An 11,981-nucleotide genomic window follows, 5' to 3' on the forward strand; every position below is an offset into this window, starting at 1 on the left:
TGTCTGGTAGTGTATATTCGTCCATGCCACTCTCTCGCTTTGTCACAGCTTACCCTTCCCCCTCCCCATATCCTCAAGTCCATTCTCCAGTAGGTCTGTGTCTTTATTCCTGTCTTACTCCTAGGTTCTTCATGACATTTTTTTTTCTTAGATTCCATATATATGTGTTACCATACGGTATTTGTCTTTTCCTTTCTGACTTACTTCACTCTGTATGACAGACTCTAGGTCCATCCACCTCATTACAAGTGGCTCAATTTTGTTTCTTTTTATGGCTGAGTAATATTCCATTGTATATATGTGCCACATCTTCTTTATCCATTCATCTGATGATGGACACTTAGATTGTTTCCATCTCCAGGCTATTGTAAATAGAGCTGCAATGAACATTTTGGTACATGACTGTTTTTGAATTATGGTTTTCTCAGGGTATACGCCCAGTAGTGGGATTGCTGGGTCATATGGTAGTTCTATTTGTAGTTTTTTAAGGAACCTCCATACTGTTCTCCATAGTGGCTGTACCAATTCACATTCCCACCAGCAGTGCCAGAGTGTTCCCTTTTCTCCACACCCTCTCCAGCATTTATTGTTTCTAGATTTTTTCATGATGGCCATTCTGACTGGTGTGAGAAGATATCTCACTGTAGTTTTGATTTGCATTTCTCTAATGATTAATGATGTTGAGCATTCTTTCATGTGTTTGTTGGTAGTCTGTATATCTTCTTTGGAGAAATGTCTATTTAGGTCTTCTGCCCATTTTTGGATTGGGTTGTTTGTTTTCTTGTTATTGGGCTGCATGAGCTGCTTATAAATTTTGGAGATTAATCCTTTGTCAGTTGCTTCATTTGCAAATATTGTCTCCCATTCTGAGGGTTGTCTTTTGGTCTTGCTTATGGTTTCCTTTGCTGTGCAAAAGCTTTGAAGTTTCATTAGGTCCCATTTGTTTATTTTTGTTTTTATTTCCATTTCTCTAGGAGATGGGTCAAAAAGGATCTTGCTGTGATTTATGTCATAGAGTGTTCTGCCTATGTTTCCCTCTAAGAGATTGATAGTTTCTGGCTTTACATTTAGGTCTTTAATCCATTTTGAGCTTATTTTTGTGTATGGTGGTAGGGAGTGATCTAATCTCATACTTTTACATGTACCTGTCCAGTTTTCCCAGCACCACTTATTGAAGAGGCTGTCCCTTCTCCACTGTACATTCCTGCCTTCTTTATCAAAGATAAGGTGACCATATGTGCGTGGGTTTATCTCTGGGCTTTCTATACTGTTCCATTGATCTATCTTTCCGTTTTTGTGCCAGTACCATACTGTCTTGATTACTGTAGCTTTGTAGAATTGTCTGAAGTCAGGGAGCCTGACTCCTCCAGGTCCGTTTATTGTTCTCAAGATTGCTTTGGCTATTCGGGGTCTTTTGTGTTTCCACACAAATTGTGAAATTCTTTGTTCTAGTTCTGTGAAAAATGCCAGTGGTAGTTTGATAGGGATTGCATTGAATCTGTAGATTGCTTTGGGTAGTAGAGTCATTTTCACAATGTTGATTCTTCCAATCCAAGAACATGGTATATCTCTCCATCTATTTGTATGATCTTTAATTTCTTTCATCATTGTCTTATAATTTTCTGCATACAGGTTTTTTGTCTCCTTAGGTAGGTTTATTCCTAGATATTTCATTCTTTTTGTTGCAATGGTAAATGGAAGTGTTTTCTTGATTTCACTTTCAGGTTTTTCATCATTAGTGTATAGGAATGCCAGAGATTTCTGTGCATTAATTTTGTATCCTGCTACTTTACCAAATTCACTGATTAGCTCTAGTAGTTTTCTGGTAGCATCTTTAGGATTCTCTATGTATAGTACTATGTCATCTGCAAACAGTGACAGCTTTACTTCTTTTCTGATTTGGATTCCTTTTATTTCTTTTTCTTCTCTGATTGCTGTGGCTAAAACTTGCAAAACTATGTTGAATAAGAGTGGTGAGAGTGGGCAACCTTGTCTTGTTCCTGATCTTAGTGCAAATGCTTTCAGGTTTTAACCATTGAGGATGATGTTGGCTGTGGGTTTGTCATATATGGCCTTTATTATGTTGAGGAAAGTTCCCTCTATGCCTACTTTCTACAGGGTTTTATCATAAATGGATGTTGAATTTTGTCAAAAGCTTTCTCTGCATCTATTGAGATGATCATATGGTTTTTCTCCTTCAATTTGTTAATATGGTGTATCACGTTGATTGATTTGCGTGTATTGAAGAATCCTTGCATTCCTGGAATACACCCCACTTGATCATGGTGTATGATCCTTTTAATGTGCTTTTGGATTCTGTTTGCTAATATTTTGTTGAGGATTTTTGCATCTATGTTCATCAGTGATATTTGCCTGTTGTTTTCTTTCTTTGTGACATCCTTGTCTGGTTTTGGTATCAGGGTGATGGTGGCCTCGTAGAATGGGTTTGGGAGTGTTCCTCCCTCTGCTATATTTCGGAAGAGTTTGAGAAGGATAAGTGTTAGCTCTTCTCTAAATGTTTGATAGAATTCGCCTGTGAAAGCATCTGGTCCTGGGCTTTTGCTTGTTGGAAGATTTTTAATCACAGTTTCAATTTCAGTGTTTGTGATTTGTCTGTTCATATTTTCTATTTCTTCCTGATTCAGTCTTGGCAGGTTGTGCATTTCTAAGAATTTGTCCATTTCTTCCAAGTTGTCCATTTTTTTGGCATAGAGTTGCTTGTAGTAATCTCTCATGATATTTTGTATTTCTGCAGTGTCAGTTGTTACTTCTTCTTTTTCATTTCTAATTCTATTGATTTGAGTCTTCTCCCTTTTTATCTTGATGAGTCTGGATAATGGTTTATCAATTTTGTTTATCTTCTTAAAGAACCAGCTTTTAGTTTTATTGATCTTTGCTATCGTTTCCTTCATTTCTTTTTCCTTTATTTCTGATCTGATTTTTATGATTTCTTTCCTTCTACTAACTTTGGGGGTTTTTTGTTCTTCTTTCTCTAATTGCTTTAGGTGCAAGGTTAGGTTGTTTATTCGAGATGTTTCCTGTTTCTTAAGGTAGGATTGTATTGCTATAAACTTCCCTCTTAGAACTGCTTTTGCTGCATCCCATAGGTTTTGGGTCATCATGTCTCCATTGTCATTTGTTTCTAGGTATTTTTTGATTTCCTCTTTGATTTCTTCAGTGATCTCTTGGTTATTTAGTAGTGTATTGTTTAGCCTCCATGTGTTTGTATTTTTTACAGATCTTTTCCTGTAATTGGTATCTAGTCTCATAGTGTTGTGGTCGGAAAAGATACTTGAAACAATTTCAATTTTCTTAAATTTACCAAGGCTTGATTTGTGACCCAATATATGATCTATCCTGGAGAATGTTCCATGAGCACTTGAGAAAAATGTATATTCTGTTGTTTTTGGATGGAATGTCCTATAAATATCAATTAAGTCCATTTTGTTTAATGTATCATTTAAAGCTTATGTTTCCTTATTTATTTTCATTTTGGATGATCTGTCCATTGGTGAAAGTGGGGTGTTAAAGTCCCCTACTATTAATGTGTTACTGTCGATTTCCCCTCTTATGGCTGTTAGTATTTGCCTTATGTATTGAGGTGCTCCTATGTTGGGTGTATAAATATTTACAATTGTTATATCTTCTTCTTGGATCGATTCCTTGATCATTATGTAGTGTCCTTCTTTGTCTCTTCTAATAGTCTTTATTTTAAAGTCTATTTTGTCTGATATGAGTATTGCTACTCCAGCTTTCTTTCGGTTTCCATTTGCATGGAATATCTTTTTCCATCCCCTTAACTTTCAGTCTGTATGTGTCTCTAGGTCCGAAGTGGGTCTCTTGTAGGCAGCATATATATGGGTCTTGTTTTTGTGTTCATTCAGCCAATCTGTGTCTTTTGGTGGGAGCATTTAGTCCATTTACATTTAAGTTAATTATTGATATGTATATTCCTATTCCCATTTTCTTAATTGTTTTGGGTTCGTTATTGTAGGTCTTTTCCTCCTCTTGTATTTCTTGCCTGGAGAAGTTCCTTTAGGATTTGTTGTAAAGCTGGTTTGGTGGTGCTGAACTCTCTCAGCTTTTGCTTGTCTGTAAAGTTTTTAATTTCTCCATCAAATCTGAATTAGATTTTTATTTTTTTGTACAGTTATAATCTTATTGCCATTAAAACAATTCTGAATATATATATGTCATCATATTAATTTGGACTATGCAGAAAAATGGTAATAATAACAATATTCATAACATATTTTTAGTGTGTACCATATTAGAGACGGTGTTCTCAGCTATTTATAGGTACTAATCAATCCATTCCTTAGAAGAAGTCTGTGAGGGCTATACTATCAATGTACCCATTTTATGTAGGAGGAAATTGAGGCACATAGAGATTAAGCAAATTACCTGTAGTTGTATAGCTAGTAAATTTTAAAACCAGGATATACCCAAACTGTTGGGTCCAAAATCATTGCTCTCAGCCTTTCAATAAAACAAGTACCTAATCCATTAAAGCAATGATTGGAACAGCCACCTATTTTCTAAAATATAATTTTAAAATGGCTGTTTTTTAGATATCTTCGTGGTGGCGAATTCCAATACTATTGTATCCTCTTTTATGGTTTTTTTTTTTTTTTTTTTTTTTGCAGTACGCGGGCCTCTCACTGCTGTGGCCTCTCCCGCTGCAGAGCACAGGCTCTGGACGCGCAGGCTCAGCGGCCATGGCTCACGGCCGCAGCCGCTCCACGGCACGTGGGATCCTCCCAGACCGGAGCACGAACCCGTGTCCACTGCACCGGCAAGCGGACTCTCAACCACTGCACCACAAGGGAAGCCCCTATTGTTTCCTCTAAACGGAGACGGGTTTCCCCTCACATTGAATAAAATTAGGCATAGTAGAGAAATTCAGGCCATCGATGTTGGGAACCAAAAAGGAAAAAAAGCAAAAGGAAAAAAAAGGAGTCCCTAGGGCTTCCCTGGTGGATCAGTGGTTGAGAGCCCACCTGTCGATGCAGGGGACACGGGTTCGTGCCCCGGTCCGGGAAGATCCTACATGCCGCGGAGCGGCTAGGCCCATGAGCCATGGCCGCTGAGCCTGCGCGTCCAGAGCCTGTGCTCCGCGACAGGAGAGGCCACAACAGTGAGAGGCCTGTGTACTGAAAAAAAAAAAAAAAAAAGGAGTCCCTAAGATTGAGGACTTGAGAGGTAATCATGTTAAGTCCAAGGAGTTAAGGAACACCTAGAGACAGCCACCTATTTTCTTAAATATAATTTAAAAATTTTGTTTTGAAACATATTTTAGTAACAGCAAATCCTAATCCCACTGTTTATTCTAAGAGGAATTGTATTTTCTCTCGCATTGAATAAAAATGGGCATAGTAGAGATAATCAGGCAATCGATGTTGGGAAGCAAAAAGGAAAACAATGGGAGTCTCTGACTGGAGAGGTAATCATGTTAAGTCCAACTTGTGAGGAAGATGAAATTAGGGGAGAGCAGAAACTATGAAGAAGTAGAAGCAAGGACACAGAGAAAAGCTTTCCAGGAGAAAATTAAGTCACCTGTCAGCAATGCGTGAAGATAGGCATTTGTTGTACGAATGCATATTTTGTGGGAAAGAACGTGCCAAGTAGACTTTGTCAATCTCTTTGATTCATATACATTTTCAAAACTGAACTGAATGGGTACTGTGGGGTAGATAATATCTCCTAACTTGTTTTTAAAAATAAGGACAGATTTATTTTTCTCTTTTAGCAAAACTTGGATGTCTATTGAAGAAACTTAAAAAGTAAAGGGTCACCTTTGTGACCAGAGCCAGCATTGCAGCTTGAACATCACTGAGCTGGAAGCCTGGGACAGAGAAACAGTGTTAATCTTGATTAATGGTGGAACAAATTTTGGACCTGTTGAGACTGAGGTAAGTTTGGGACATTCAGGAGGAAAGTTCCACTAGAGAATTGAATAAAAGTCTGTAGGGCCAAAGAGTAGTTTGGGCTAGACATGTGGAATTGTAGTGACAACTGCAGAAGTGAATGGGATCAGCCAAGGAGAGCATGGAGACCAAGAAGAGAGAGGTCTTGCAATATTCAGGGAAGCAATACAGCTCAGGCTCTAAGAGTCCAGGTGTTGGAACTTGTCACTTCTAATTGGGTCTAAATCTCCACTCGGCCTCTCAGTATTCCAGTAAAATAAAACTACGAGATGGTTATATAAGATTCACGTTGAATATAAGAACAGAGAAAGGGTGGAACCAAGAGAATGTTGAAAGGTATATTATGCAAATTGTATCTGTAAGAATTCTGGTACCACTTTTAAAATATCAAACAAGGTAGAATTCAAGGCAATGGACACTCACTTGTATAGATAAAGAGGGACATTTAATAAAGAGAAAAGATCAATCCACCAGATGGTATCCTAATCCTTTATTTATATGCACCTAAAGGCATAAAGCAAAAAATATAAATCAGAATACCAGGACAAGTAGAAAAATTCATAATTATAGTGAGAAAGAATAATACAAGGGATATTTTTTTGGTAACTAATAGTGTTTTCAAAAATTATCAGTAAGGACCTCAAAGATTTTACAAAATTCTTAACATATTTGACCTTATCACATATATAGAACCCAGCAAATAACAACTGTTGAATAACTGGGGAGCTGCAGGTTGAAACATTTTTAGAGCTTGCACAGGTGGGAAATCATTCAGTTGTCATCAGCCAAATTGCAGAGTCCTCCTGAATACTGGGAGCATTCAGTAGAGTCCTCAGAAGGAAAATATTTTAGTATTAGTAATAAAATAACCCTAGAGTAAAACGTACCGTAAACATGCCTGATAAAATTTAAAGATACGCCTCAAAAGAGTTAAGATGATCTGCCTACTAGAACAAAATCCTGCACCCTTTAAAGGAAGAAAGCAATCCCGATATTCAACCACATAAAATTCACAATGTCCAGCATTTAATAAAAACTTCCTAGCAATACAAAAACAGTAGGAAAATATGACCAATAATCAAGAGGGAAAAATAGTCAATATAAACAGCCCAGAAATTATAGCAGCATCTCAGTTGAGGTTAACATCCAAAGACTTTAAAGAGCTATTATAAATGTTCCCAAGGATTTAAAGGAAAATATTAATATAATAAGGAGTTAAATAGAAGACATAAAGGCTACCAAGTGAAGCTTTGAGAGATTTAAAAATACAATTTCTGAATGAAAATTTTATTCATTGAGGTTAATGGTAGACTCGACACTGCAAAATAAAAGGTCATTGAGTTGGCTGGCCTAGCAATAGAAACTAAGAGTTTCCTCAGTGATCTGTGGGACAATACCAAGATGTCTAATATATATATATATATATATATATATGTATATATGTATATATATATATAGTTAGGGAACAATAAAAATATTTGAAAAAATAATGGCAGAACATTTCCCAAATTTAAGGAAAACTAAAAACTCAGAGATTCAAGAATCTCAATGAAGCCAAGCAGGATAAAAACAAATAAGGCCACACCAAAGCATATAATGACAAAATATCTGAAAACTAGTAATAAAAAGAAAATCTTAACAGCAGCTGGAGAAGTTGACAAAGAAACAGAAAGAAAAACAAAGGTAAAAGTCACTATGTATGGATTACTTATCAGAAATAGTGTAAGCCAGAATACAAGGGAAAGTCATGTTTGAAGTGCTTAAAAAAAAAAAACTGTCATACTAGAATTTGATGTCTATTTAAATATCCTTGAAAATAATGATAAAATACTTCAGTATTCAACAAAGCCTGAGAGAGTTTGTTGCCAGTAGACTAGCAATATAAAAAGTATTTTTAAAAATGTACTTCAGACTAAAGGAAAAGGATGCCAGATGGAACACTGAATCTGGGCAAAGAACTAAAGAACACTAAATATGGTAAATATGTAAGTAAATATAATTTTTCTCAGTTTTAAATATTTTTAAAAGATTATTTTAAAACTAATATAAGATTGGGCTTCCCTGGTGGCGCAGTGGTTGGGAGTCCACCTGCCGATGCAGGGGATACAGGTTCGTGCCCCGGTCTGGGAGGATCCCATGTGCAGCGGAGCGGCTGGGCCCATAAGCCATGGCCACTGAGCCTGCGCGTCCGGAGCCTGTGCTCCACAACAGGAGAGGCCACAGCAGTGAGAGGCCCACGTACCTCAAAAAACAAACAAACAAACAAACAAACAAAAAACCCAAAAAAACTAATATAAGATAAATACATTATGGAATTTATATGATATACACCAGTAAAATATATGACAAAAATATCACAATAAGGGAGAAGAAAATGGAATATCATTATTGTAGGATTCTTACATTCATATGTGAATTGCTAAATCAGTATTCGAAAGTAGATAGTAAGAAGTTAAAAATACATTATGCAAATTCCACAGAAACTAGTAAAAATAAAGTGTACTAACAAGCCAACAGAGGAGATGACATAAATTACTAAAAATGTTCAAGTAATCCAAATGAAGGCAAGAAAAGAGGAAAAATTTAAAAAGAGACACAATCAAATAGAAAACAAATAGCAAAATATCAAATTTGAACCAAATTTTGTTGAAAATTACATTAAACATAAGTGTTATGAACACTCCAATTAAAAGGCTTGCTTGTCTGACTGGATGAAAAGGCAAGACTCAAATATTTGCTCTACAAGAAATAGACTTTAGGGACTTCCCTGGTGGTCCAGTGGTTAAGACTTTGCCTCCCAGTGCAGGGGTTGCGGGTTCGAGCCCTGGTCGGGGAGCTGAGATCCCACATGCCTCACAGCCAAAAAACCCAAACATAAAACAGAAGCAATATTGTAACAAATTCAATAAAAACATTAAAAAATGGTTCACATTAAAAAAAATCTTAAAAAAAGAAATAGACTTTAAATATAAAGACACAAATAGGCTAAATTCAATGGGTAGAAAAGTATATTAAGAAAAACTCTAATCACAAGAAAGGCTTGTGGTTATGTTAACATTAGACAAAGTATACTTTAGAACAAGCAATATTCAGAAAAACAAAGACATTTTTATAATGATAGAAAGATTAATTCATCAAGAGGTCATAGAAATCCTAAATATGCTGCACCCAATAATATGCTTCAAAATGCTTGAGCAAATCCTAACACTGAAAAGATACATAGACAAATCTGAAATTATAGTTGTAGATTTCAATGCTCCTCTCTCAATAATTGATGGAGCAAGTAGACAAAAAATTAAGGATATAAAATCCTGAACATTAACACATGAAAATCTGCACACAAATATTTGTAGTAGTTTATAATTGCCAAAGTGTGGAAACAACCAAGATGTCCTTCAACAGGTGAATGGATAAACAAACTGTGGTTCATCTATAAATGGAACAGTATTCAACAATAAAACTACATGAGCTATGAAGCCACAAAAAGACATGGAGGAAACTTAAATGTATATTTCTAAGTGACAGAAGACAAACTGAAAAGGCTCCATACTGTATGATTCCAACTATATGACATTCTGGAAAAGGCAAAATTATGGAGACAGTAAAAAGATCCGTGGTTGCCAGGGACCAGGGAGAAGAAAGCAAGGATGCACTGGTGGAGCACAGCGGATTTTTAGGGTACTGAAAGTATCCTGTATGATACTACAATGGTGGATAAATGTCATTATACGTTTGTCAAAACTCATAGAGTGTACAATACAAAGAGTGGACTCATATAAACTCTGGACTTTAGTTAATAATAATGCATCAATATTGGTTGGTTCATCAGCAGATGTTAACTAAACTTATCGTGGTGGACATTTTGCAGTATATACATATAATCATTGTTGTACACCTGAAAGTAATATAATGTTAAATGTCAATTATCTCTCAATAAAAAATAAAATAATAAAATGAAAAAAATAGCGGCTCATCAGTTGTAGCAAATGTACCATTCTAATGCAAGATGCTAATATTAGGGAAACTGTTGGGGGCAGAAGGTGTGTATGGGAACTCTGTACTTTTGATTTACTGTTTGTGTAAACCTAAAACTGCTCTAAAAAAATTAAGCCTATCAATTAAAAAAAAACCTGAACAACACTATTAACTTGACCTAATTGAAATTTGTAGAACAAATTTCAACCAACCAACAACAGCAGAATAAGTATTTTTGAGTAAACATGGAATATTCAAAAACATTCAACCATATTCTTAAGACAGACAAGTTTAAAAAAATTTGAGGATTAAAATCATACAGAGTATGGTCACTGCTGGCAGCTGAATTAAGTTAGTAATGAATAACAGGAATATATCAGAATATCCTCTAATACTTGAATTTTAAACAACATGATTATAAATAATCCATGGATCAATGAAGACCTCACAAAGAGAATTATAAAATACTTTGACCTGAGTAATAAGAACATAATATATCGGGCTTCCCTGGTGGTGCAGTGGTTGAGAGCCCACCTTCCGATGCAGGGGACACGGGTTCGTGCCCCGGTCCGGGAAGATCCCACATGCCACGGAGCGGCTAGGCCCGTGAGCCATGGCCGCTGAGCCTGTGCGTCCGGAGCCTGTGCTCCGCAACGGGAGAGGCCACAGCAGTGAGAGGCCCGCGTACTGCAAAAAAAAAAAAAAAAAAAAAGAACATAATATATCAAAATATGTGGGGTGTAGATGTGTCCATGCCATGACCAAGTGGTGTTTATTTTAGGGATGCAAGGCTGATTCAACATTCAAAAATCAACCAATGTAATCCACCAAATAAAAAATATATATCATTTCAATTAATGCATATAAAGCATTTGAGGGACTTCCCTGGTGGCGCAGTGGTTAAGAATCCGCCTGCCAATGTAGGGGAAATGGATTCAAGCCCTGGTCCGGAAGATCCCACATGCTGCAGGGCAACTAAGCCCGTGCGCCACAACTACTGAGCCCGTGCTCTAGAGCCCGCAAGCAACAACTACTGAGCCCGCATGCCACAACTACTGAAGCCCGCACGCCTAGAGCCCATGTTCCGCAACAAGAGAAGCCACCACAGTGAGAAGCCTGGGCACCGCAACGAAAAGTAGCCCCCCACTCACCACAACTAGAGAAAGCCCGTGCACAGCAACAAAGACCCAACGCAGCCAAAAATAATAAAAATAACAATAATAATAAATAAACTAAAAAAAAGGCATTTGATAAATTCCAAACCCTTTCATGATTAAAAACTCTAAGTTAAGAATAGAGGGAAACTGGGGCTTCCCTCGTGGCGCAGTGGTTGAGAGTCCGCCTGCAGATGCAGGGGACGCGGGTTCGTGCCCCGGTCCGGGAAGATCCCACATGCTGCGGAGCGGCTGGGTCTGTGAGCCATGGCCGCTGAGCCTGCGCGTCCGGAGCCTGTGCTCTGCAACGGAAGAGGCCACAAAAGTGAGAGGCCCGCGTACCGCAAAAAAAAAAAAAAAAAAAAAAAAAAAAAAAAGAATAGAGGGAAACTTTCTCCACTTTATACAGAGTATTGACAGTGGCCTACAGATAACACTGTACTTAATGCTGAAAGACTGAATACTTTCCCCCTAAGACAGGGTGCAAGACAAGAATGTCTGCTCTCTTCACTCTTATTAAACATAGTGTTGGGAGTTCTAGCCATTGCAGGAAGGCAAGAAAATGGAATGAAAAGCATACAAATTAGAAAAGAAGAAATAAAGGAAGAAATAAAACTGTCCCTATTTGCAGATGACATGCATGATTGCCTATATATTGTAGAATATCCCAAGGAACCTACATTTTGTTATCTTTTAAATAACTCCCACATGAACTTGCAAAGAAATGTGTTTCAAAGAAGAATATATTCAAAAAATAAAAGAAGACCATTATTTGCTGACGTGTAAAGGATTCCTCTATTCTATACAAGTGTGTCATCAGGCTACTTATGAAATGTTAAGAGGCTTGGTTGTGTTGACTCTCCACCAGGCTATAGCCTCAAAGGACTTCATGTTAAGCTAGGGGAAATTTGAAGTAGCCAGGAGA

The sequence above is a fragment of the Delphinus delphis genome, chromosome X (assembly GCF_949987515.2).
Source record: "Delphinus delphis chromosome X, mDelDel1.2, whole genome shotgun sequence".
In the NCBI taxonomy this organism is placed as follows: Eukaryota; Metazoa; Chordata; class Mammalia; order Artiodactyla; family Delphinidae; genus Delphinus; species Delphinus delphis.